The sequence below is a fragment of the Bos mutus genome, chromosome 4, assembly GCF_027580195.1.
Source record: "Bos mutus isolate GX-2022 chromosome 4, NWIPB_WYAK_1.1, whole genome shotgun sequence".
In the NCBI taxonomy this organism is placed as follows: domain Eukaryota; kingdom Metazoa; phylum Chordata; class Mammalia; order Artiodactyla; family Bovidae; genus Bos; species Bos mutus.
In genome coordinates this window covers 66,702,125-66,729,175 of record NC_091620.1, presented here as the reverse complement: position 1 = coordinate 66,729,175, position 27,051 = coordinate 66,702,125, and the positions used below count along the sequence as shown (strand labels likewise).

The 27,051-nt window shown below is 37.0% G+C and overlaps 1 protein-coding gene across 5 annotated transcripts in view; it reads left to right on the top strand.

Annotated features, from left to right (window-relative positions):
- The first annotated feature begins 15,147 nt into the window (after positions 1 to 15,147).
- Positions 15,148 to 27,051, top strand: part of TFEC (transcription factor EC) — a 99,789-nt gene continuing 87,885 nt past the window's right edge. For 2 of the 5 annotated variants that reach the window (XM_070369584.1, XM_005907742.3), the window contains exon 1: positions 15,165 to 15,307. The gene's annotated coding sequence lies outside the window, so the exon portion shown is untranslated. Of the gene's footprint in view, positions 15,308 to 19,106; positions 19,127 to 20,312; positions 20,451 to 27,051 lie in introns of those variants that run through there. The other 3 variants (XM_070369581.1, XM_070369583.1, XM_070369582.1) reach the window with 3 other exon arrangements.

Below are 27,051 nucleotides of genomic sequence, written 5' to 3'. Positions count from 1 at the left end.
TGTTCTAATCATGATGGAGAATATGCATAGAAGGAGTTTAGAATATTTAATGAATCTCACTCCTCTCTTCGTTGGGGCAAGTCACTTCTTTGTTTAATGTTCAGAGGCCCAAGTTTTATAACTTCTGAGTAAAGTTTAACATCATTCACATTGGAAGACATAGATTCTAATTCTGCCATAAATTTAGACTATATACTTCTAGAAATTGTAGATTACAGTTTTATTTTTGAGAAAAGAATCAAGCATTATGTGGCACCTGAGGGTCCTGAAATTGGATGCTAGTGGTTTTATAGTTCATGTTCATAAGAAGGCCCCAAATAGCACTCAAAAGAGTTTTCTTTCATTGTGTCATGATTCCCACCTATATATTATAATTCAAAGAACTCAGTAATGTTTAGTTTGTTTTATGAGCCTCAGTAGACCGAATATGCATTAGAAGTTGACCTTTGATTTGTCAGGGCACGAGTAAACCCACTGGTGACCTCTCATGACATTTTTAAAGTACAACATCTCAAATAGTCATACTCTGTTAAATCATTTTCATATGGGTTTCTTTTCCTTTGTGTTCTTAACTATTACTTGTAGGTAAAACTATCCTGTTTTTAATACTTTTTCTTTGAAAAATAAATTGTTTATATTTAACACATTTTGATAAATGTAAAAATAAACCTCAAATTTAATCATAGCTTGTTTAGCAAGATTTTCTAGGTGAGAGACCCTTATTTTTATTTAAACCCATATGTACTATGACTCAGTTTTAACAATTTATGTTTTTTAGGCTGCCATCTTCTCGTAAGAATTTAATGAAGAATTTTTAAGTGATTTTTTTCCATTCATAAGCTTATTCCCCTTTGTATAACCTTCACTTATAGTGCATATAGTTTTTCAAAAACTTTGGTCCTCTGTTTGTAGAGTGTGAGGCATCTATTATTAATGAAATATTGGTAGATTTTTTTTTTTCTGAATTGTCTTGAGAGATGATGTTCTCTTACTCAGAAAAAAGTCCTTCAGAATGAGGTATTCTTACAAAAAAATCATTATATCCACATATGTTCATAAGACACACTATTAAATTTAGTAGTCCCATCACATGTAAGCTTCAGATATTGTTGCTTTAATGCATTCCCTCACTACTTTGATAAAAGCCTTAAGATGTTGCCACTAGTTCTTTGATGATTTCCTCTGATGTTACAGTACCTTTCTTTTTTTTCTCCAAAAAATCTGTTTTGCATAAACATGAGAAGTCAAGGCAGTTTGAGTTAACGAGTAAAAAATTCAAGTTTTTGCAACAAAAGTACATATATTTGTACTTAGAGCCCTCTTTCTCAACATAAGAGAAGTTTATTTTCTATTTCTAGAAAATATGAACCTTTAGGTCTAAGAGAAACCCCAATATGTTATTCAAGTTTATAACTTTGAGCTTTATTCAGCTATCTCCCCATTGAATTAATGAGATTTATTAATGGAATTAGAGGGGGAAGAGGTATATTGACCTAGATATTGACACAGTTGTTTTCCCCATCACGCCTGCCTCACTCCTGGAGTCCTGCATTCTGTTGGATTCAGAGATGGATGAATTTGTTTTTAATGTTTAGTTCTAGCTTCCAAATCATTTTGTAACAATTACATTTAATAAAATGCCATTTTTGTTAGATTACTTATTATATCCATAATTAGGTTTAATACTCCTGTATGGATTAAATATTAACAAATTAATAATCAATTTGTTTGTCCATTTGAACAACAAAGTTCTGCTTTCAACTCCTGCTGCTAAGTCGCTTCAGTCGTGTCCAACTCTGTGCGACCCCATAGATGGCAGCCCACCAGGCTCCCCTGTCCCTGGGATTGTCCAGGCAAGAACACTGGAGTGAGTTGCGATTTCCTTCTCCAATGCATGAAAGTGAAAAGTCAAAGTGAAGTCGATCAATCGTGTCTGACTTTAGCGACCCCGTGGACTGCAGCCTACCAAGCTCCTCCGTCCATGGGATTTTCCAGGCAAAAGTACTGGAGTGGGGTGCCATTGCCTTCTCTGCTGCTTTCAACTAGACTATAGTTAATAACAAGGTATTGTATACTTGAAATTTGCTGAGAGTGGGTAAGTGTTCTCTGCATTTAAAAAAAGAGTTAACTATCAGAAGCAATTGGATATGTTAATTGTTTTGATCATGGTGATCATTCCATAATGTATATGTATATTATATGCATTTTTAAAAGCCAAGTGTCATCTTGTGTGACTCTCTTCTATAAAAAAAATGCCATTCTACCAGCTCTCAGTGGTACCTGTGAATTTTTATTCATCTCATTGTGCTAAGATGCCATTTTTTTCATTTTGCCCCCTATATTCTGTGACCTGACAGTATAAACATCTAAAATCTAACTTTTGCATCTGATACGTTTACTTGTATTTTCTTTTCTTTAAAGTGACATTTACTAGGCACCACTTTAACTATTGTGTTTTCCTTGTCACACCTGTTATATTTCTCTAATACCTCATCTGTTGCTTTATATGCACTTGTCAACAAAAGATGAAGTTGTAGAGTCTGCATATGGTTTGAGAGATACATCTCTTGCCCTTTGCTTAAGGAACTGACTGATTATGAAGCTTTGTCTGAGTAAGAGTCACCAACAGCCATGTTATTGTGTGTTCTTTGTTTCAGAACTGCCATCCAACACAGGGAGTATATGCGTGAAAGTGCTACTTGCTCAGTTGTATCTGACTCTTTGCAACCCCTTGGACTGTAGCTTGCCAGGCTCCTTTGTCCATGGAATTTTCTAGGAAAGAATATTGAACTGTGTTGCCATTCCTTCTCCAGGGGATCTGCCTGAACCAGGGATCAAACCCAGGTCCCAGCATTGCAGGGGTATATTTTATGACTGAGCCATCAGGGAAGCCTAGAACCTGTGAAATCCCTGGGTTTTACTAAACTTGGCCCTTCCTGCTTTGAGTTGAAACCAGAAAATGAAGTACAGTTTTCTACATGATTAGCAAGATCCATACACAAGAGGTGGAGAAGGAAATGGCAACCCACTCCACTATTCTTGCCTAGAGAATCCCTTGGACACAGGAGCCTGGTGGGCTGCTATCCATGGGGTTGCACAGAGTCGGACACGACTGAAATGATGTAGCATGCATGCATGCATTGGAGAAGGAAATGGCAACCCACTCCAGTATTCTTGCCTGGAGAATCCCAGGGACAGAGGAGCCTGCTGGGCTGCTGTCTACGGGGTCGCACAGAGTCAGGCATGACTGAAGTGACGTAGCAGCAGCAGCATACACAGGAGGAAAAAAAACACTTCTCAGCATACTATTAGTTGTCATAGATTTTCAGAAATATTGATACAAGCATGGTTACTGCCACTTATTATCTATCTTTTTCTCTTATTTAATGTAGGAGGTTTTCAAGGGGGTGAATGTTCCAATCTTCTAACTTTAAAATTTCTGAAGTATGTGACCTTTAAAAAAATTTTTAAGTCACTGTATTCCATATTCAAGTAAAAGAACCTAGCACATAACACATGTGACCCAAATTACTTGAATCTAGAACGAATATCTGAATAGAGTTGTTTTTATATGTTGTAATACTTGGCCAACCTTCTGTAGCATTTCAGTTGGATTTGTTGTTCTGTCGCTCAGTCATGTTTGACTCTTTGCAAACCAGTGGACTGCAGCACACCAGGCTTCCCTGTCCTTCACTATCTCCCAGAGTGTTCTCAAACTCACGTCCATTGAGTCAATGATGCCATCCAACCATCTCATTCTCTGTTTCCCCTTTCTCTTCCTGCCCTAAATCTTTCCCAGCATCAGGATTTTTCTGATGAGTCAGCTCTTCACATCAGGTGGCCAAAGTATTGGAGCTTCAGTTTTAGCATCAGTCCTTCAATGGATATTCAGGGTTGATTTCCTTTAGAATTAACTGGTTTGATCTCCTTGCTGTCCAAGACTCTTGAGAGTCTTCTCCAGCACCACAATTTGAAAGCATCAGTTCCTCAGTGCCCAACTTTCTTTATGGTCCCACTTTCACATCCACACATGACTACTGGAAAAACCATATGTATGTATGTGTGTGTGTGTGTGTGTGTGTGTATATATATATATATATATATATATTTATAATTTTCTTTTTCCTCATTAGTTGATAGCAAAATTACAGGAAGCATTACCATATGGGAAATGTAATAAATACGAATGTTATATTGAAAGAGAAGGCAGCTCATATAGCTTACACCTAGTGTAATTAGTATGCTTTCATGCTAGTCTAGATACACCCAGTTATTTATGTTTCAGCAAATGTTTCATTATATTTAACAGATCCTTCTCATTTCAGTGTTACAACAGAAGAGAGATACTCAAGGATCCTGGGAAATTAAGTATTAACATTCCCTTGAGGGAAACCTCTACTTAAAAAAATATATTCCATTTTAAATTTCCTAAGCATGGTAGTATATTTAATTTATCCTAACATTTGAACTCTGACAAAATAAAAAGTGAACAGTTCAATGTTAATTCTTTAACATTTGGCATAAAAATCACATGCTCAGTCATGTCCGACTCTTTGCAATCCCATGGACTTAGCCCAGCAGACTCCTCTGTCCACGGGATTGTCCCAACAAGAATACTGGAGTGGACTGCCATTTCCTCCTCCAGGAGATCTTCCCAACCCAGGGATCAAACCCATGTCTCCTGTGGTTCCTGCATTGGCAGGCATATTCTTTACCACTGAGCCACCTGGCAAGTGTAAAAATCACAGTTCCTACAAGTGCAGAAGCCACGCATGGATTCTGGCAAATCTGGGTTAGTTTAGATATGTCCCTGATGGCAAAGGTGGGGATGGGAATGTGGCATGGAAAGTGTATGCTGGTTTTCACTGGTCATGATGTTAGTGGTTCTGTGTTATGAACGTATGACTGCACATTTGTGCTTGCCAGGTTCAATGTCATCAGCTGAGGAACTCAGAGCTGACCACCACAATACTGTGCAATTTAAGCATAACCTGGGAAGAGAAAATAAATAAAATTGAAGTACTTAAAATGCATTTCTAAGACAAAAATAGTATTAAAATATCAGGTCTTTCTATTTATAATTTCTATTTTATGTGCTCTGTAAAATTTGAAAGGAAAGGATATTTCCAATGCTGACTTGTGAATTTAATTTGCTGTTTCTCTTCTGAGCCCAAATGAGATTAAAAAATCTTGTTAATAAAGAATATTAATCCTCTTTCTCTTTCTTCAAATGTGCATGTCTTTCTCAACTTATGATGGGGTTATGTCCCAGTAAACCCATTGTATGTTGAAAGAATTATAAATCAAAAATTCATTTAATAACCTAACTTACTGAACATCATAGCCTTGCCTAGCCTACCTTAAACATGTTCAGAACAATTACATTAGCCTACTTTCGGGCAAGATCACCTAACTCAAAGCCTATTTCATAATAAAGTGTCAGATATCTCATGTTTTCTATTGAATGCTGAACTAAAAGTGAAAACCAGAATGGTTTCAAGTGTATCAGTGTTTATCCTTGTGATCATGTGGCTGACTGAACTCTCTGACTAACTGATGCTGCAAGCATTTGGAGAGAGCAGCTTACCACACATAGCTAGCCCTGGCAAAGACCTGATCTCAAAATTTGAAGCACAGTTTCTACTGAATTTGTGTTACTTTTGCACCATGGTAAAGTTGAAAAATCATAAGTTTAACCATTGTAAGTTCGGAACCATCTGTATACATTTTTTAAAAAAGCTTTAAATAAAAACAAATTATATGGCTAATTCCTAAAACGTTATCCATTAAACAAGACTATTGCTTAATATCCACTCAAAAAGCCTATTCCTGCCAGTGTCATCATTTTCTTGGCATTTTTTGACACCTTTATGGAAGTCCCATGAGTCTCATTTTCTTTTGTCTTATTCCCACATCATGATGCACCTACTGACCAAAGTTAAATACCACTGACCACTGGCACTTCTTGTCCCCATGAGTATGAATTAACCCCAAGAGAACATTTATACCTGGCTTCAATCTATTCTCTTTGTCTAGGTCACATCTAGATTTTGTAGATTATTTGACAATTCCTGTCTTACTTGAGGAACAAGACAATCTTACTTCCCCTTTCCCACTTCTATTTCTTTTTCTTTTACTTTGACAGGGTGTAGTTTTATCATAGTTAAAAATGTCAACCAAAAATTATAAATTAAAATAAGAAGTATGCTTTGATGATTTTTTTTTGGTATGCATGGGTATTTTTTTCAAATCTCTAAAGGAATTTTAAAAACCTTCCAAATGAAAATAAGAAAAACATTTATATATATATATACTTTATTTCTGAGCTTATTATGTTTCCAGATTCTATTCTTTTAAAATTTATAATGTTGTTATAAGTATTATAGTTTCCTCAGGAAAACTTTATGTTTTTTTATAGCAAAATATGAAGTTGCAGTGTCTCATATTTTTACACTCCTTTGAAAGATGACAGTTCTTTCCTTGAGGGTAGATTCTGGAAGGTGTTTTTGACATAGATCTTAAAAAATATAATAATAATATGGATAAACACACATATATTCATTCAGAGAGTTTTATTTTAGTTTTTATCTCCCCAAATCATGATAATCAAAATTATCATCTCCATCTTTCTGCCGATCCACTTCCTCCTTATTCCTTATTCCTGTAACTGCTCTCTTTTCTTATTTGTATTTATAATGAGTTTCAGAATATAGCTCATAGCTTTTGTTTGAAGGACTGGATTTAGTTCTTAGTGATATTATAGAAGGACTAAATTTTACTAAAGAGTGATTTCCTGGGGAAAAAAAATGTTGATAAGTTATCTATTAGAAGAGTTTTATAGTCACTGGTCCTAATGACAAATATTCCAGTTCTCTCAATATATGGAAGGATTGCAAGTTAATTTCCTTTGAAATAGATATGATCATTGACAGCTTTGGTCAATGAATGATAAACAGAAGTGATGGGTCTCACTTCCTGTAGAAGCTTGAAGAACATGCATATGGTTCACTGCAGTTTGCCTGCCTCAGTGGTTTTGAAGGCACATATGGAGATGGAACCTCAATTATTCTTTTACCCCTATTACCCAGGGATTGAACCCAGGTCTCCCACATTGCAGGCGGATTCTTTACCAGCTGAGCTATAAGGGAAGCCCAAGAATAGTGAAGTGGGTAGCCTATCTCTTCTCCGGTGGATCTTCCCCACCCAGGAATCGAACCGCCGTCTCCTGCATAGCAGGCGGACTCTTTACCAACTGAGCTACCAGGGAAGCCCCTTCTATTATCCTGGGTTCCTAAGTAACTGTATGTAACAGAGTCCTCCTTCTTCACCCCTCCTCTTTCCTAAGTCCATGTGCCTGCTAAGTTGCTTCAGTTGTGTCCTAGTCTTTGCGACCCCATGGACAGTAGCCTATCAGGCTTCTCTGTCCATGGGATTCTTCAGGCAAGATTACCAGAGTGGGTTGCCATACCCACTACAGCCTCAATCCACAGAGTATAAAATAATGTTTTGTTTTTAACACTCTGGAGTTATTCGTTACCACAGCATATCTTTCCTCCTTGTCTGCTGCTGCTGCTAAGTCACTTCAGTCGTGTCCGACTCTGTGAGACCCCATAGACGGCAGCCCACCAGGCTCCCCCCGTCCCTGGGATTCTCCAGGCAAGAACACTGGAATGGGTTGCCATTTCCTTCTCCAATGCATGAAAGTGAAAAGTGAAAGTGAAGTCGCTCAGTCGTGTCCGACTCTTAGTGACCCCATGGACTGCATGCAGCCTACCAAGTTCCTCCGTCCATGCGATTTTCCAGGCAAGAGTACTGGAGTGGGGTGCCATTGCCTTCTCCACCTCCCTTGTCTGTTGCTGTTAAGTTGCTTCAGTCGTGTCCGACTCTGTGTGACCCCATAGACGGCAGCCCACCAGGCGCCCCCGTCCCTGGGATTCTCCAGGCAAGAACACTGGAGTGGGTTGCCATTTCCTTCTCCAATGCAGGAAAGTGAAAAGTGAGAGTGAAGTCTCTCAGTCATGTCTGACTCTTAGCGACCCCATGGATGCAGCCTACCAGGTTCCTCCATCCATGGGATTTTCCAGGCAAGAGTACTGGAGTGGGTTGCTGTTGCCTTCTCCACCTCCCTTGTCTAGCAGAGAGCAACTGTACAGTTTTTGCAGACTGTAAAAGAATTGTCGTTTCTCTTTTCTCTGGGGAGCTGCAATGTCAATCATGGGAAATAACATCTCATTTGGAACTCCCCGCAATGGCTCCCCACTCCAGTACTCTTGCCTGGAAAATCCCATGGATGGAGGAGCCTGGTGGGCTGCCGTCCACGGGGTCGCTAAGAGTCGGACACGACTGAGCGGTTTTTCTTTCACTTTTTCACTTTCATGCATCGGAGAAGGAAATGGCAACCCATTCCAGTGTTCTTGCCTGGAGAATCCCAGGGGCAGGACAGCCTGGTGGGCTGCCGTCTATGGGGTCACACAGAGTCGGACACGACTAAAGTGACTTAGCAGCAGCAGCAGCAACATTACAAAGGAAGAAGCTTTATACTTTTACTTATTTCATGGATAATAAATACATTGTCTTGTCTGAGTATAGATTAGATGATAGCCTCCATGGAATATTTTTGATTTCTGGAATTTTATATATATTCTTCCCTTCCCAATTTTGAATTTATCTTCCCTCTTCACCTTAAGGATTTATTACCTTCTAAATGCAAATCTTTGGAGAAAGAGAATATTTTAAGTCTTATTAGTCATTTACACCTTGGTGGATAAAGTACATAATGAAATAAGAAGAGAGTTTCCTAAAAATAGTTTTAGATGGTGGCAAAGTAGGGAGATGATAAGGGATCATGGCACCTATCTGGCAAAAGGGAGAAAAGAGATTGCATGTTTAAGACAAATTTTGCCTATTTCATAATTTTTAGAAGAACTGGCTCTTGTTTAATGCTCTAGTGTATGCCAAGATTAAATATAAGCTCTAGAGAAATCTTAAAGCCCTTGGCATCATAGAAGAATTAAATTATATTACTGCCTTAAAAGTTTGTAGAGACTCCTTGTTCTTGAAAACTGATTTGTTGGGGACAGAAAAACTTGTGAAAGGCATTTGATTCTCCATTTCTCATGGAGCAATGTTAATCATGCACTTCTGCTGACACTGTGGAATGATGAGTTAATGTTTCTAAAGTTCATTGAAGTAGATGAAGAGCATTTTAGAACTGAAACAGCACTACTATTACAGTTGTATATTTATACTGATTTTACAATGTTTCACAACCCATGTGTCTGGTGTGTTTCTTATTAAGGACATCATAACTTTCATCGAATAAAACTTAAATGCAGTTTTAAAAGATATATTAAAAATTTACATATACTACACTTGCTAGTGTGCTAGTGAAGCAATAGAAATCTAGATACATTTCAATGTTATATTTTAGTGGGATAAATGCCTATTTGTTAGGTAGTCTGTAATTCTTATATGATATTGGAATTTAAGATCAGATTTGATATTTAGTGTTTATCTTAAAGTGCTATAAAGGCAAAGTTTGGAGTAATCACATAAAACCAGGGACAGTTCACTTTCTAATTTATGTACTTCTCCAAACTGGTAATGAAATCTGACTTTCAAATAATCAATATTATTTGGCAAAGGGCTTAATGATAATATTAGTCTCTGTAAAAGGAAATTTTCTATTCATGCTGGTGTGGCTGCTGCTGCTAAGTCACTTCGGTTGTGTCTGACTTTGTGTGACCCCATAGATGGCAGAGCACCAGGATCCTCTGTCCCTGGGATTCTCAGGCAAGAACACTGGAGTGGGTTGCCATTTTGACATATAAATCCCAGGTTTATATACTCATATCTGATTTTGTTCATTTATTTTCTATGGTAATATTGATTCTGAAAATTTTCTCCAAACTTCTTAGAAGAGTTATATCTTTTCTTTGAATTTAGCTTTTTAAAGGAGAAGTTAGATATCTTCAGGGTTTATCAGGCTGAGTTTTTCAAAATTAATAGTTGTCTTAAACTAGGGTACTTGTTGGTAAGATAAAAGACACTTGTGGGCATAATGGTGTATATGAATAAAATCAGTTGCCATTGAAAATAGTTTTTTACCAATAATCTTTTACCTTTGAGACTTCTATGAAAGCAAGCTGTTACAATGAATGCATTTTTCTTTTTCCTTTTCCTGTTTGAAGAGCTAGTATGCTAACTTCTTGTCTGCTTTCTGCTTACTTGTAGAACTATTTTCTGAGTCCATTTTCAAAAAAGTACATTAGCTGCCATGTGGCAAACAGCACTTTTCCCCTCTATGGTCTATTTATATGTTTTAACTTAAATATTATTTATTTTAGATATTACCTATTACTTATTGTTACCCTAGTGCCCCCAAATATGTTTGATTTTAGAAACCAAGTATTCTCTACTTTTGTGGCATTTCTCATTTCAATATCTGTTCCTTCACAAAATCAGGTATAAGAAAACAACCCATTTATTCTTTACATCATTTTTGTTTGCTATTTCATATATTGCTGTTTTTCTGCCTTTAACTAATTTAAATAGTGGAAAATTTATCTTCCAAATTCTATTTGATTTTTAGTTTCCTTGAGGATAAGGATCACAGCAGCTTGTCTGGATAGTATACTGCCTGATACATGGTAGACAGTCTGCTGCTGCTGCTGCTGCTAAGTCACTTCGGTTGTGTCTGACTTTGTGTGACCCCATAGATGGCAGAGCACCAGGATCCTCTGTCCCTGGGATTCTCCAGGCAAGAATACTGGAGTGGGTTGCCATTTCCTTCTCCAATGCATGCACGCATGCTACATCGCTTCAGTCGTGTCTGACTCTGTGTGACCCAATGGACAGCAGCCCAACAGGTTCCTCTGTCCACGGGATTCTCCAGGCAAGAATACTGGAGTGGGTTGTCATTTCCTTCTCCAGGTAGACAGCCAGTAGAAGCTTATTAGTGACTAATAAATGAATATATAAAGTACTGATTTTGATGGAGAAGCTATTGTGAAGAACACAATATTCTTAGTACCTAACATATATTGTCTATAGGACTGTGTGACAGGACTAATTCTAAGTACTTAGAGCATATGCTGTCCATGTTCTGTCTATACTCTCATATACTACTTATCATCTCAGTCTTCCAACCATCTGCAAGGGAAGTTTGTCAGAAGGCTGCCCTCAGCATGACAGATTCCACTTTGCTAAGGTGTAACTTGGGCAGGGTATGCTTGGGATTTAATGTTCCCATGAAGGCAGCCTAAAACCAATGACTAATGGCTTTAGGGGTCTAAATATCCCAGGTCTTTTTCTCCCTGCCTGGAATAAGTCTAAGCGTTTTACATAATTTTCAGTGTCATGAAACTAAGAATTACTAACACAAAGAAGAGAATGTTATGATCCAGTTCAGCAATATATTTTCAGGTAAGAAGATAAACAATCAAATCTTGATAATACAGTGTAACAATTACCTACATATTATATGATTAAAAACTATGGAAAAAATCATTTCCTCAGGTTTTTTTGTTAGTCATTAAAAATATTTCTTTATTAAAAGAGGTTTTAATCTCTATGTGCTCAAAAATGTTAGAATTTCTTGATATTTTTCTCTACTTTATGGATTACAAAATAGTCACATTTTGGAGGGTGATTTTTAAAATTTTATATTTGTATCTTTAAGATTTTGAAATTAAATTTTTGGTGTAGTAGAAGTATGGGTCTCTGTCTACCCATTTTAGCTGTTTACCCTTAAAATATTTATTGAGAAATATGTTTCCTACTGATGTGAAATGCAATCTTCAATATATACTAAATTTCTAAAAATTTAGGTTTGAGTTTTCTATCTACTATATGTTAGCAGCAAACTGTTTTAATTAGTGTAGTTTTACAGTATGTTCAGTATCTCATTGGTCAAGTCCTTCTTCACATTATTTTTTATTTTCAAAATATTTTGGCTATGTTTTTCATTTTTTTTAGTAAATAATAATAGAAATACCAATAGAATATAACTAGAATTTTGATTGATATTATATTGAATTTATAAATTTATTTGGAATTAAAATATACTGACTTTAATACTTATTATATTTAGATGTGTTAAGTTCCATCTTTTCACCCACTCAAGAGCATTTAACTCTTATGTTTCAAAGGAAGCTTATAGACAGGAGGTCAGATACAATTTACAGTTTGAAAAAAAGGAGAGTCTTGCATTAGGACATTCTAAGTAGAATAAATTCATAGAATTCTTAGTAGTAGGGCTTCCCTGGTAGCTCAGTTGGTAAAGAATGGCCTGCAATGCAGGAGACCCTGGTTCCATTCCTGGATTGGGAAGAGACACTGGAGAAGGGATAGGCTACCCATTCCAGTATTCTTGGGTTTTCCTTTTGGCTCAGCTGGTAAAGAATCTGCCTGCAATGCAGGAGACCTGGGTTTGATCCTGGGGTTTGGAAAATCCCCTGGAGAAGGAAAAGGCTACCCACTCCAGTATTCTGGCCTGAAACATTCCATGGACTGTATAGTCCATGGGGTTGCAAAGAGTCCAACAGAGTGACTTTCACTTTTACTTTCAAGTAGAAGGAAGGAAGGAAGTTTATGATGAAGCTTGAAATCCAGATTTAGATTTGGTTGTGAGGACTTTTATATGCTATTCTAGAGGAATGGGAATCGTTTAGGCAGTAGGAAGTTTCTGATGTTTACCACTAAGGAGAATAAACTGATCAAATCTGTGATTTAGAAAGACTAATCGTGTGGTTGGGCTCCCCCGATGGCTCAGAGGGTAAAGAATCCACCTGCAATGCAGGAGACCTGGATTCAACGCCTGGGTTGGAAAGATCCCCTGGAGGAGGGCATGGCAACCCATTCCAGTATTCTGGAGAATCCCCACTGACAGAGGCATCTGGCTACAGTTCATGGGATCACAAAGAGTTGGACATGACAGAGCAACTAAGCACAATCATGTGGTTGGTTCCACTGAAAACCAGTCCTCATGCAGAAGCTATTTTGGGGACCATGAAATCACTTCTTCAACATAAATTCATGTATGGTTGAAAGGGGCTTTTATGATTAACATGGAGAAGGCAATGGCACCCCACTCCAGTACTCTTGCCTGGAAAATCCCATGGATGGAGGAGCCTGGTAGGCTGCAGTCCATGGGGTCGCAAGGAGTCGGACATGACTGAGCGACTTCACTTTCACTTTTCACTTTTCATGCATTGGAGAAGGAAACGGCAACCCACTCCAATGTTCTTGCCTGGAGAATCCCAGGGACGGGGGAACCTGGGGGCTGCCGTCTATGGGGTCGCACAGAGTCGGACATGACTGAAGTGACTTAGCAGATTAGCAGCATGATTAACAAAAGGTGCTTCTCTCATCCCTGTTAGGAACCGTGAACCAGGAACCATGAATGAAGTCCAAATATTTATTTCTTATTTTATCACAGTATCATACACAGTAGCAAACTACCCCTAAACATTTTGGTGCACAAATTATTTTTAAAACTAAAACTATATTTTAATATAAGTAACAAATATATTTATTATTGGAGAAGGCAATGGCACCCCACTCCAGTACTCTTGCCTGGAAAATCCCATGGATGGAGGAGCCTGGAAGGCTGCAGTCCATGGGGTCGCTGAGGGTCAGACACGACTGAGCGACTTCACTTTCACTTTTCACTTTCATGCATTGGAGAAGGAAATGGCAACCCACTCCAGTGTTCTTGCCTGGAGAATCCCAGGGACAGGGGAGCCTGGTGGGCTGCCGTCTATGGGGTTGCACAGAGTTGGACACGACTGAAGTGACTTAGTAGTAGAAGCTATAGGTAAACAAAAATTTTTTAAATATCTTAAGTGTTCCACTGGAACACCATTAGCATATAAGCACCATTAACACATTGGTGGCTTTTGCTTCAGGAGTGTGTATCCATACATTTCTAACTTTTCAGAAACCAAAATGTATGCCTTTATAGTAATAGAGCTTCAGCACTTATGAATCCCACAAATGTGTTTTAAACTATATTTCAATCTAAAGTCAAAATCTCAGTGTTTCTCTTTCTTAAAAGTGTTTCTTAATTTCCAAAATTAATTTTACTCTGAAATAAGTATTTACTCCTTCCCATCACCTTAAGAGATTTAAATGTATCAGAACACCATCAGAAATTGTAAAATGGCTCAAAAATTATTGATGATGAGAGAACTTTAAAAATTTTTGCTCAATAGTTTTGCAGTTCTTCATGGAAGACACAGTGTTGAGACATTCTTATATAGCCTTCACTGTTTGACAAACATAAATGTCAGTTTAATTGCATGATTTTTATAAAACACAAGGGTAGGAAGAATTTGAATGTAATCTTTGCATGAAACTTCAGTAATTATACTATATGTAATGATGTAACTATTATAAAATAAATGCAAAGTTTCATAGCACAAATTGTAGTGTAGGAACAAAGATGTATCTTTAGATTTTTACTTTCATGTAGGTAACTGATAAAGGAAATGAGACTTCTTTAGATGTTTCTTTTATAAAAGGCAGCAAGTGAGTAACCGGTACTCATGTCTCTTAAAAATATAGATCACATTGGGATGTTAATAATAATAAATTAGAAATCTTGTAAGCTGAATTAAATATCTTCCATCCACACAGGGAGATAAAATATTGCTGTACAAGATTAAAGTTATCCTAGAATTTGAGGGCAAAATCATATGTAAGGAAAATGTGATTATATGAAATATGGGAAAATTGATGGCCTAAAGCAGAAACTCAAAATCTATTAATACTCTCAACAAAAGTGCAATTCTTAAAAACTGGAAATCAGTGCAGGTCAGTTTGTTGAAGAAATATTAAATGTGAGACTTAATATGATGCAATAAAGATGGGATCTTAGTCTACTTTGATAACAACCATTTACTGCTTGTGCATATTCTGGGAAGAAATGTTGATTATGGGCAATGGGATCAATGAGAGCTTTTATTCTGACCACATTACTGGGGAGTACTTTTGCTGGAGTGCTGTTTCTCAAGTTGGTAGCATATTTCAGATAAAGAAAGGAAGTCCCCAGTGTGAAACTGCTGTGTCATTTCTTCTTCCTTAACTGAAATTCCAACCAAGGTTCAGGAAATGCCCTAATGAGCCACTTCTCTTTTCTCTTTCCTCAACTAAGTGGATTCCAACCAGCCCAAACTATTCATTATTCATGATTGTGTCGTTTACTTTGGTTGTCTCTTTTAGCATGGTGCTTATATTATGGGAAGAGTGATTATAATTTGTTGCTGTTTGTAAAGGTAATAACACTGATAGAATCCAATCATTGCTGGTAGGTAACCAAACTGACAAGTTAATTTTCTGTACTTTAAACTGTGAAAGCGGAGTCTAATCAATATCTGCTTTACTTTGATATTTGTGGCTTACTGATAATTATAGTTTTATCTTGCATGATCACTGGGTATCAGGATGTTATAGTAGTTGAGCTGTGATTTTCTGTAATTTGGGTAAAATATATCTAAAACTCTATTAATGCCTTATTTTAATCAAGATGTAGAAATCACTGTTTTATTTCATAACCAAAGCAATTTCTTCTTTCAGTTTAATATTCTAGAGTATTTACTAAATTGGAACATGATTTGACATTTTATTGCATCTTATATGTTATTTTATGAGTAAATGTTAATTTCTGTTTACATTTTAGCAATATATATTTTATTGGCTTTTAAATGTAAGAAAATATGAGTACTCTTCAGAGCAGAAATAATATCAGATAGTACTTTAGCATATGCTATTTTTCAAGCATCAAAGTTATTCTGTTTTTTATGAAAATTTGAATCTGAAAAATTTGTATAGGGGATGTCAAATATCCCAAAGCAATAACTTTTTATTATAATAGTTTTCAATTACTTTATTAGTCATAGTTTTTAATTGTAATAATTAGCAGAGTTGTAGTAGGGACTGGAAGATTATATATATATTTGTATATATATGCACATAAATACACATATATTTTGTATATATTTGTTTATATGAATTATAACCCATGCTTTTAGTAACATCTTAAAATGTTTAATTGGGAATAGACATTTTGAGAAGAAAATAAACCTGAGATAATCTTTAATTCATTTTCGATAACTTTTTAGTAACTTATTTACTAGAAATTCATTTAAAGTTAAGAGACTTTAAAATAACCTTCACAGTTCTTCCCTATTCATGCTGTGTCAACAAAACAAAGTGAAGCAGAATATGGAGTTCATTATCAAGATTATTTAGACAATTCCGCTTCACTCCTATTTTAGGTGAATCTGAGTCTAGCTTTACACTTTGAAGTAAATTTTGAATTAATACTAAATCTTTTACTTTTTTGGTAGAAGCTACCTTAAATAGGCCAAACTTTGTAATCTCCAGCTTGAGAATAAAAACTTTTTTTTAGCTATAAACCAGATGGAATAGAGATAATTTTCATGTTGTATATGTCTTTGGTTTGATTACCATTACTTTTCTTAAAAGATTTCTGTTTCATTACAAAGGAGTAGAGTATTTCAATGTATGTGTAATTTTGTTGAACTGGAAGTTGCAGCTGATGTCAAAAATGAGACAAACTGAAAAAAGTTCATTCAAAATCAGCTTAATTTTAAAGACTGTGACACAAGGATTTATTATGTTTTAGACAACCAAAATAATATGAGATATTTAAATCTGATGGAAATTTCTCTTCAGTCCATGGAATATTCCAGACAAGAATATCCTAGCATTAGTGACATTTTCAGAAACTGTAGTAATTTTGAAAGTGGAAATAATTTTTAAAACAATGGTTTGAATAGTTAGAAAGGAGAAATAAGAAAAGGAGAAACTGAAAGAAATAAAATATTCTTATACAATAGTTTCAAATAAACTAATGAAATATGATTCTAAAGAATAACTATGGATACTAATAAAGTAGTAAACATACATGTGGAAATATAATGGATTCTTTATTAATCAATGTATAAATAAAATTCAATTTTATTTTTCTAAAAATAAGTGTACAAAATGAAATTCATTCTACATGCCAGATTCTTCACAGAGGCAAATCTGATTAATTCTTTATAGTAAAAAATGTTAGATTAAGCAATGGAGTGATAGCAGATCCACAGAAGTCATGTCTACAAATAGCAGATTGCAAAATTTACACTGTTGGCTAAAACAAAACAAGTGAATAGTGAAATGAATAATGCAAAATAGTTGCTCAGGTTTTATTGATTATATTTACCAAGATCAGGAAGAAGAGTCAGTGAAGCATAGATAGCCGAAGATGTATGAGGAAGTGTAAGAATCACAAGTGTTTTTGAAAACATAACTTGTGAAGGGAGACTTTAACAATAGTTTTGTAGAAAAATGAATATTAATAATGTACAAAAATATTCTTAATTTTGGTTAGATATGAATTTCCAGCCTGTTAAGGAATCTGTAAATCAGTGTGTAGGTGTCTGGCGATATACCAAAATTGGCAGACATTTTGCTTGTGAGAACTTAGCTGATGATAGATAATTTAAATCTTGTCCCATTGCTTATCAGCAAATAAGAACGGTATGCGAATGTATTGTAGGTGGAGCTAGAACATGCCAGCCAATGCAGGAGACATGAGAGACGTGGGTTCGATCCCTGGGTCGGGAAGATCCCCTGAAGGAGGATATGACAATATGCTCCAGTATTCTTGCCTGGAAAATCCCATAGACAGAGGAGCCTGGCAGGCTACAGTCCATAGGGTCACAAAGAGTCATACAAGACTGAAGCAACTTAGTACATCTGCTAAACATTAGGAAAATTGAGGGATCTGTGTTATTGAAAAGTGAGATAGTACGATAGATTGTAGAATTTCTTTAGATGACCAGTTTTAAGAACAGATTGGTTAAAAAAAGTAAGTCCTAGGTTCTAATTTTGTTATTGTTCTTAGGATACAGCTAGAGGTTGAGCTTAATGACCTTAAAGCCTATTAGGATGCTGTTTTTCTTTTTATCACTTTAAGTTTGAAAGAACATGTGGGTTTCAAAAATAGAACTAAAAAAGACAGTTGAAGGGAATGAATCTGGGAAAGAGATTGAGTTTTAATTCGAATTCCCATGTCTCCTTACTTCATTCCCAAGAGTTACCATGGAAGACTATTTCCAAATCATTTCTTGTCGTTCCTGAAACACTCCTCCTTAGCCAATGTACTGGAACAGATTGTAATTCACTTTCTAGCTTCTTCCACTGAGCCGCGAATCCTTCTGTTCCTCCCTTTCTTTATTCTTTCTTTTGCAAACATGTTTCTAATACAGAAGTTTGTACATTCATGAACAACTAATTTCTGAAAGATATTTAGCTTCCTTAGATGTATTTCCAAGTAAGAATTTGAGCTAGGGTTATCTGTTCAATCAGGCATTTGTCTGTATCTCTTTTTACCTCCACTGGTGAAAACTGGTTCTATCAAACATCTTTCCATATGCTTAAAAAATCTACAGCACTACCTATTTGTCTTGAAAATCTGTCTATAGGCAGGTAATGCTCTCAGCTAGTGCTTGCAGGGAATTCCTCAACAGTTAGGATTTTGACATTCTCTGCTACCTTTGATCTTGTGTAAATTCAAATAGATTTGAACTGAACTACTGAGGTCTGCAACAGAAGTTTTGTTAGTAGAATTTTTACCATTAGATTTTAAGGTCTGATAAACTTTTAGCCTTCTCCTTAGTTAGTCTTAGGCTAAGAAACATCTGATCCTCTAGTCATTCTCTCAAATGTTTTGCTCCATTTTGTCAATCACTTGTCCTCTTCTAAAGCTTCTGATTGTCCTGCACGTATGTAAGGTACTTTTCACATGATGGATGATTTGCTCTTTCCATCAGAGCAGACGTGTGAAAAGCATGGCATATTCAGGGGTCTTTGATTAGAGCTTGGAATCATTGTGGGGAATAACATAAAGAAGAGCTGGAGAATTAAGGTAGGGGCAGATCATAAGAGCTATGCTTTTAAGGGTTATATGATTTTAACAAGAGTAACTTGATCTGATTGTGTTTTAATCAAGGTTATCCCTGGCCATTTGGAACATGGATTGGTGGGACGAAAGACCAAAGTCATGTTTTAGATTTTGTTTATAGAGTCCTCCTGTATTTTAAGCCAGCAAGGACAAGTATGTAGGTAATACTTTGTAAAGTGATTGTTTGTACCTCTGGCAAGAACAGAAGACAAGATCTTTGCTAAAAATATGATAGAACATCATAAGAAAATCAAAGGTGATGAACTGTCCTTTTTCACTGTAGAAGTAACCACTTAAACTGAACACAAATTAGCTCCCAAACAGTGGGCCAAGCAAATATTTGCAAATGATTCAGTGATTTCTTTGTGGTTGCTTGGTTTAGAGCTGATAGAACACACTGTAAAATAGGAAGTCAGAAGTTCAGCATTTTTAGCTTGCTACTAACTTGCCATGTGACTTTGAATAAGTCTGTGTGTTTGGGAGGGGGCAGTGTTTACTGAATGTTTTAAATTGAATTAACACGTAGCGTGGAGAGTGAATGAAGGGCTGAGGCTGAGCTTGAGTGTGAAGGAAGAGGGGTCTGGTGGTGTTAAGGTTTAAATCTCCCATGCTTGAGGGGTAGTTCTAAATTTATTCCAGGGATATCAAACTTAGATTGGTCATGAGAGCTCTAAGATTGGAAATCTAGGTCACAACCCAAAGGGAGGACTTGTCTGCTTCTCCCTATGTGATCCGTAATCTCACATTTATGACAGATTTATAGAGCACAAAACATAATCAAGTGTTACTATCTCATATATCCTCTCCTACGAAAATAGCCTTGGAGGACTCTGCTTTAGGACAGAGCTCTCAGAGCAAAACAAAGTAGAGAAAAAAGCAACTCTGCATAACTTGGCTTTTCGTCATAGGTCATATCTACTTTTCCGTATTTTCCAAAAATATATTGTCAGTTCATTCTCATTTCTATTTGTTTCAGAAGGAGACCTTTCACTAGGTAGTATCTAAATTCATTTAGATTCAGCCCCACTGAACATACCCAGTGAAATATATAACACAACCTTTAACCAATTACTTAAGATATATTTGTCCAAAGACAAAACAAACAGTAAGGACAAAATAACAAGTAAAATATCCCATAATATGCTAGAAGAAGGAAAGAATTTATAAAGTAAATGCATAAGCTCAAACATTAAGACCTCTTCTGAGGGATAAAAGAAAGACAGTAGAATATTAACTATAATACTTCTGCTTGAGTTCAGTCATTGTAGGAGTTTTAGTGAGTATCAAAATCAGATATTGTACATGAAATCATGTCTTCTCTTCCCTAGAGTTATCATCCACTGAGCTTTCATCATATACTAAAGACTTTATCACCTTATTTGAGCCTGACATGGTCTTAAGGCAAGTCCCACTCTTTACATTGCTGAGAAAAGTGAGGCTTCTGAAGGATAGGTGACTTTCCCAAGGTGACCAGAAGGTAAGTGATGGGGCAGCGACCTGAATCTAATTCTATATGGGCTTTGTGTGTGTTAGTTGCTCAGTGATGTCTGACTCTTTGCAACCCCATGGACTGTAGTCCACCAGGCTCCTTTGTCCATGGGATTCTCCAGGCAAGACTACTGGAGTGGGTAGCCATTCTCTTCTCCAGGGGATCTTCCCTAAGTAAATTCTATAGTGTTTTCTGGGGAACTTTTAAATTTAAACTTTATATTTGTTGTTCTACTTTACTCATTTTGAACAAGATCCTATCTTTAAAGCAGAGAAGGGGAAACAGTTCAAAGGACAAGGATTGGGGGAAATCAGAAATCACAGCTATTTAAGAAGTGGTTTCTAGGCTTAAACATGGATAATGAGGTCTTGGACTGCATTAAATTTGCAAAAATACCAGTTGTAGAGGTAACAAGGGACCAGAATAGATGGCTCTATTTCATAAAAGAAAGGGGCAAAGTGAAGAGACTCATTAATGTTGAAGCAGTAGATGGATAACCAGTGACAAATATCACGTAGATATGCTTCAGTTTGGTCAGAGAAAGGTCATTGATTATTTTTGGTTAAACTGGTTCACAGAGGCCAGGTTTCCACTAAAAAAGGGAATTAATTGCTTCCATTTCCCACTAATTGCCTCAACATTTCCCTTTGCTTTGTCATTGGAGATTTGGTCAGAGAGGCAAAAAGTCAAAAGTCAGAGTTTGATGGAATCTACATAAAAAGGGAATCTGAGGAGACCAAATTATGGCATTTGGTGTAATAACTATAATGATATTTAGCATTTTTCCCTGGGAGTGCTGTGGATTTTTAGAGACCTTTTCAATCTTTAATCAGACCATAGGGCACATTTAAGAGAGTTCACTGTTTTTATTTCCATCTAGAGAATAAGGCATCACAGAGAGTTGAAATGACCCAGGGCAAGTCTCCTGAGATGTTAATCCTGTATGTTGGATTACAATCTGTATGTTGAGTTTTAGCTGAAAGGCTGGGCTTTCCCCAGACATATCATTCATTCATGCTCCTTCAGAGTTTAGATTTTTTGTACATTATTCTCTGAGGTTACTACTTCTATCAATGACAGAAAAATTACCCAAGAATATGCCATGAAATAGTTTTGATTGCATAGACTTGCTTAGTTTTCAGGCAATTAATTGATTCTTGAGCCATCTTCAATTAATGAGATCTTCTACCTCTTATTTTCTTACTTAATCTTTAAAATCCTTTCTAGCTCTAACTCTTTTGGAATCTGGGTTTTGTCTTCCAGACAGCTTTAAATTTTTTTTTTTTTTAATTTTTGGAACTCAAAGTAACAGTGTAAAAAGTTGGAGGAACATGGGATCTGGACATGCCAGGTCAGTGTTCAATCATCCTGATTCCTCTATTGTTGTTCAGCGCTAAGTTGTGTCCAACTCTTCGCAACCTCATGGACTGTAGCATACCAGGCTTCCCTGTCCTCCACCATTTCCCAGAGTTTACTCAAATTCATGTCCACTTAGTCAGTGATGCTGTCTAACCATCTCATCTTCTGCTGCCCTCTTCTCCTTTTGCCTTCAATCTTACCCAAGATCAGTGTCTTTTCCAATGAGTCAGCTCTTCACATCAGGTGGCCAAAGTACTGGAGCTTTGGCTTCAGTATCAGTACTTCCAATGAACATTCAGGGTTGACTTCATTCAGGATTGACTGGTTTGATTTCTGGTTTACTTCAGAGGTTCAAGAGACAAATGTTTCTCTCTAGGAAGTCCCAATCCCACAGTATCAGCTACTCTTCTTTTCTGGAAGAACCAGAAATATATAATTACTAATGAGATATTTATTATACTGTAGGTTCTTAGAAACATGGTCTATTAGAATGAGCATAGGTTTTAAAGCAAAATGACTAGGTTTGAAAGCCAGCTTTGTCATAACTAGCTGTGTGATCTCAGAGAGGTCATGTAATTTGACTGAAATTCAATTTCTTCATGTGTAAACCTGATACACCACATTGTGTTTCAGGATTATTAAGTGAGAAAGTAAAGGTAAATCACCCAGCTCAATGCCCACATAGAATGCGGACCTAGAGACTTTAGCCATATACTTATTAACATTGTTATTAGAAATTATAATTATTTTAAATGATAAAACTATTAATTGGGAAATGACTTTTAAAAAAGTAAAGCCCTAGAATAGAAGAAGTCTGCTGTGTACTTAGTCACTCAGTCATGTCTGACTCTTTACGACCCCATGGACTATAGGTCTCCAGGCTCTTCTATCCATGGGGATTCTCTAGATAAGAATACTGGAGTAGGTTGCTATGTCCTCCTCCAGGGGATCTTCCCAACCCAGGGATTGAACCCAGGTCTCTCACGTTGCAGACGGATTCTTTGCCAGCTGAGCCACCAGGGAAGCCCAAGAATACTGAAGTGGGTAGCCTATCCCTTCTCCAGGGTATCTTCCTGACCCAGGAATCGAACCAGGGTCTCCTGAACTGCAGATAGATTCTTTACCAGCTGAACTAACTGGGAAGCCCATTAAAGTACTAAAAGAAGTCTAGACTTTATAAAAATCTTTTATTTGAATAAGATGCTTTCACAGTTATGGTGAACTTGAGCTGGACCATCTTCTGATCAGATGCTTCTCTACAACAAATTCTCCTTACCTTCCCCCATTGAAAGGGCTTTACTCACATTAAGTCATTTAGTAATCAGAATGATTCTGGAAATTAATTGAACTTCCCTGGTGACTCAGAAGGTAAAGAATCTGCCTGCAATGCAGGAGACCTGGGTTCGATCCCTGGGTTGGGAAGATCCCCCGGAGGAGGACATGGCAACCCACTCCAGTATTCTTGCCTGGAAAATCCCCATGGACAGAGAAGCCTGGTGGGCTACAGTCCATGGGGTTGCAAAGAGTTGGACACAACTGAGTGACTAAGCACAGCACACACACTGTGCCCAGTGTTCAGGTAAGAGTAGATCCTCTAAGGCATACAACTTATCAGCACAGTTTTGAAATTAGGTAGGCTGATTCTAAAACTTATAATTCTAACAGCTCCTCTAACACTGCTTTGGAGACATCAGACTGTAGTTCAAGGTTGTCATTTGTGCAAGATGAAAAAGTAAATAACCCTCATTTTTAAATTAAGGAGATTCTTGTGTGTGTATGTTAGTCGCTCAGTCATGTCCGACCCTTTGCAACCCCATGGACTATAGCTCTCTAGGCTCCTCTGCCCATGGAATTCTCCAGGAAAGAATACTGAAGTGGGTTGCCATTCCCTTCTCCAGGAGATCTTCCCAGCCCAGGGAATGAACCCGAGTCTCCTGCATTGTAGGCAGATTCTTTAGGAGATTCTTAAAGCCTATCTTTCATCTGACAGAAATGACTACTTACACCAAGAATCAAAAACTGCTGTCAACAGTGACACCTATGTCACCAAACCCTGCCTTGGATTCTTTCTAAGTGTTTTTATTTAATTTCAAAAGGCACAACCAGCCCATTCCCCTGTCAGAATACATCTCAGTCCTCTAATCAAGAAATGTCAGGAGCTGGGCGTATGGCTTCTTCCTGCTCCCATGGTGCTTTCCCTTTGTCTGCCCCTGCCCTTGCCGCCCTCTGGAGCCCTCAGCAGGCCCCGTGAGCCTGCTTCCCCAGTGCTGATGTTGGGGTCCAACTCTGAGGAGAGCCCTAATTGTCAAACTGGTTACTCACAACTTTTTTGACTTGTTTCTCTTAAACAATGTAGCTTAATAAAACTCTTCAAATATACACACAGGGCACACCTACTAACACAGGAAGAGCTAAGACCGTGTTCACAGGGGAAAGCTGGTTTGACTGTTTTGATTAACTTGACTGCTCAAGTCAGTCAAAAAGTAATCACCAGTTAATGGTTTATTTTGACAGATTTTTGGCCCACTATGACTGCTTATTTGACTGGCTTGCCTGTCATTTTGAAGTGGTCAGACTGACTGGAGACAGTCTAACTGGAAAATTTAACTTTGGAGTACGTGGGTGTCTGTATACCAGAATCTACTTTAAATAACTTTATTTGAAATCTGTACATATTTTCCTGGGACCAGTGAGAGAAGTTTGAAAGTGACACATTGCAGCATTTGACTTTCTAGAGTGAGATGTCTTACTGCTTGCACAGCCTGGCAATATATTTATAGGCTACAAAACAATCACATTTCCCCTATGCAATATAGAATTCAATAAGATTGAAACTCTCCCCTAACTTGGCCAAGTCCTAGTAAGGCATCATATTCTCTTACTCCTCTGAAGAGTTGGTGATAGATGTATGACAGCAAAAGACTTCTCAGGTATCAAGTTACCAATTCAGTCATTAGTGACTTGTGGTAAGGCAAAGTTGACCTTGCCACTAATAGTAGCCCTTCTAAGAATTTATGAGAGACAGAAAAAAACAAAACACCAAACAAACCTTTGATGAGAGGCAAGAGAATCTGATTAACATTATCTGAGCTGCTTTTTAAAAGCAAGCCCCCTTTTATCTATCTTATGTTCCTTTAGGAAATTTACTTGGAAATTAGCTCCCAGGTTTGGGCAAGACAAAAACCTGGATGGAAATAATGATTGATTTTCACATTATCATGTGGGATTTTATGGGAGAACATAATGAGGTTATTGTCTACTGTAAGCAAAATTTTTTGAAGTCCGGTTTACATTGGTTGAACACCCTAATACATTTTTTTTGAGAATTTGAAATATCCTGTTATTGTTTGAAATACATTCACGTGCTTCTCTTCAGCACTCCTAAAAAAGATCTACTTTTTCTCATGGAAATGTTTTGTGAATGTTCTGGACTTAGGTGCGATCTCACATGCCTTTATTAAATAAGATCAGTGGTAAAATAGCAATGTCTCCTGCTCTTTCTGTTCGCTCATCCCTGTAGCATTTGACTCTGTTAACCACTTATTTTCCTTGAAATTCTATCCTACTTTGGCTTTGTTATATCATTCTACCCTAATTTTCATTATACTTTCTTGAGATTTCTCTAGTCTTCCTTGCCCATTACACGTTCCTCAGGGTCCTTTACCTGGCTTCTGTCTTTTTAACTCTAACTCTTTGTTTGGTGTGATTTTAAGTAAAACCCTGATTCAGCGATTTATTCTGAGATGGCCACCAAGTCTGTTTCTGTAAGTGCACACATCTAGCTATTAACTAGGCCTTCCTCTTGGACACTTTACAGTCACTCTGATTTCATTATGTCTAACACTGAAGTTATCATCTTTCCTTCTAATTGTTTACCTCCATTTTTATTCTTTATTTAGATTAAGTGCCATCTTCTCCACAATTTCTCATTTCAGATGGAAGCATTATAGGTGAATCATCAAGGTGAATCTTCCTTCTCCTTCACCACATGTATAAATCAATAAGAAATCCTGTACATATTTTTCAAAATTTATCCTCTGTATTATGGATAGTATTTGACCTACCTTTAAAATATCAAATTCTATTGCCATAACTTGGGCCCTCTAGTCTCCTCTCCTGGAATATTACTAAAAACTCCCAATTGTTCTCCTGTGTCCTCATCTTTCAATAATCCAGTCTCCATATTTTTGCCTAGGGGATTTTTATGAAATACTAATTGATCATCTTACTAGCCTGCTAAAAGTCCAGTATGGCACACTGGGGCTGTCAGTACAAAGCTCAGGGTGGTGTTTGTTCATTTTTATGAAGTGACTTCTGCCCAGTTTTCTATTTTCATCTGTTCTCACCTATACTAAAGCGACTTATCATGCACACATACTATATTCAGATCACATTGAGGAATAAAGAAAGGAAGGGAGGAAGGGGGTAGGAAAGCAACATTTTGCTTTTATAACTTCTGCTATTGGAGCATTTAATGACATTGATAGGTTAATTAAACATATTAGATTTGGGGAGTTCATGATCTGAGCCACAGTCAGCTCCTGGTCTTGTTTATGCTGACTGTATAGAGTTTCTCCATCTTTGGCTACAAAGAATATAATCAATCTGATTTTGGTGTTGTCCATCTGGTGATGTCCATGTGTGGAGTCTTCTCTTGTGTTGTTGGAAGAGGGTGTTTGCTATGACCAGTGCATTTTCTTGGCAAAACTCTATTAGCTTTTGCCCTGCTTCATTCTGTACTCCAAGGCCAAATTTGCCTGTTACTCCAGGTGTTTCTCGACTTCCTACTTTTGCATTCCAGTCCCCTGTAATGAAAAGGACATCTTTTTTGGGTGTTAGTCCTAAAAGGTCTTGTAGGTCTTCATAGAATCCTTCAACTTCAGCTTCTTCAGCATTATTGGTTGGGGCATAGACTTGGATTAACTTGATATTGAATGATTTGCCTTGGAAATGAAGAGAGATCATTTTGTCATTTTTGAGATTGCATCCAAGTACTGCATTTCGAACTCTTTTGTTGACTCTGAGGGCAACTCTATTTCTTCTAAGGGATTCTTGCCTACAGTAGTAGATATAATGGTCATCTGAGTTAAATTTACCCATTCCAGTCCATTTTAGTTCACTGATTCCTAAAATGTCGATGTTCATTCTTGCCATCTCCTGTTTGACCACTTCCAATTTGCCTTGATTCATGGACCTAACATTCCAGGTTCGTATGCAATATTGCTCTTTA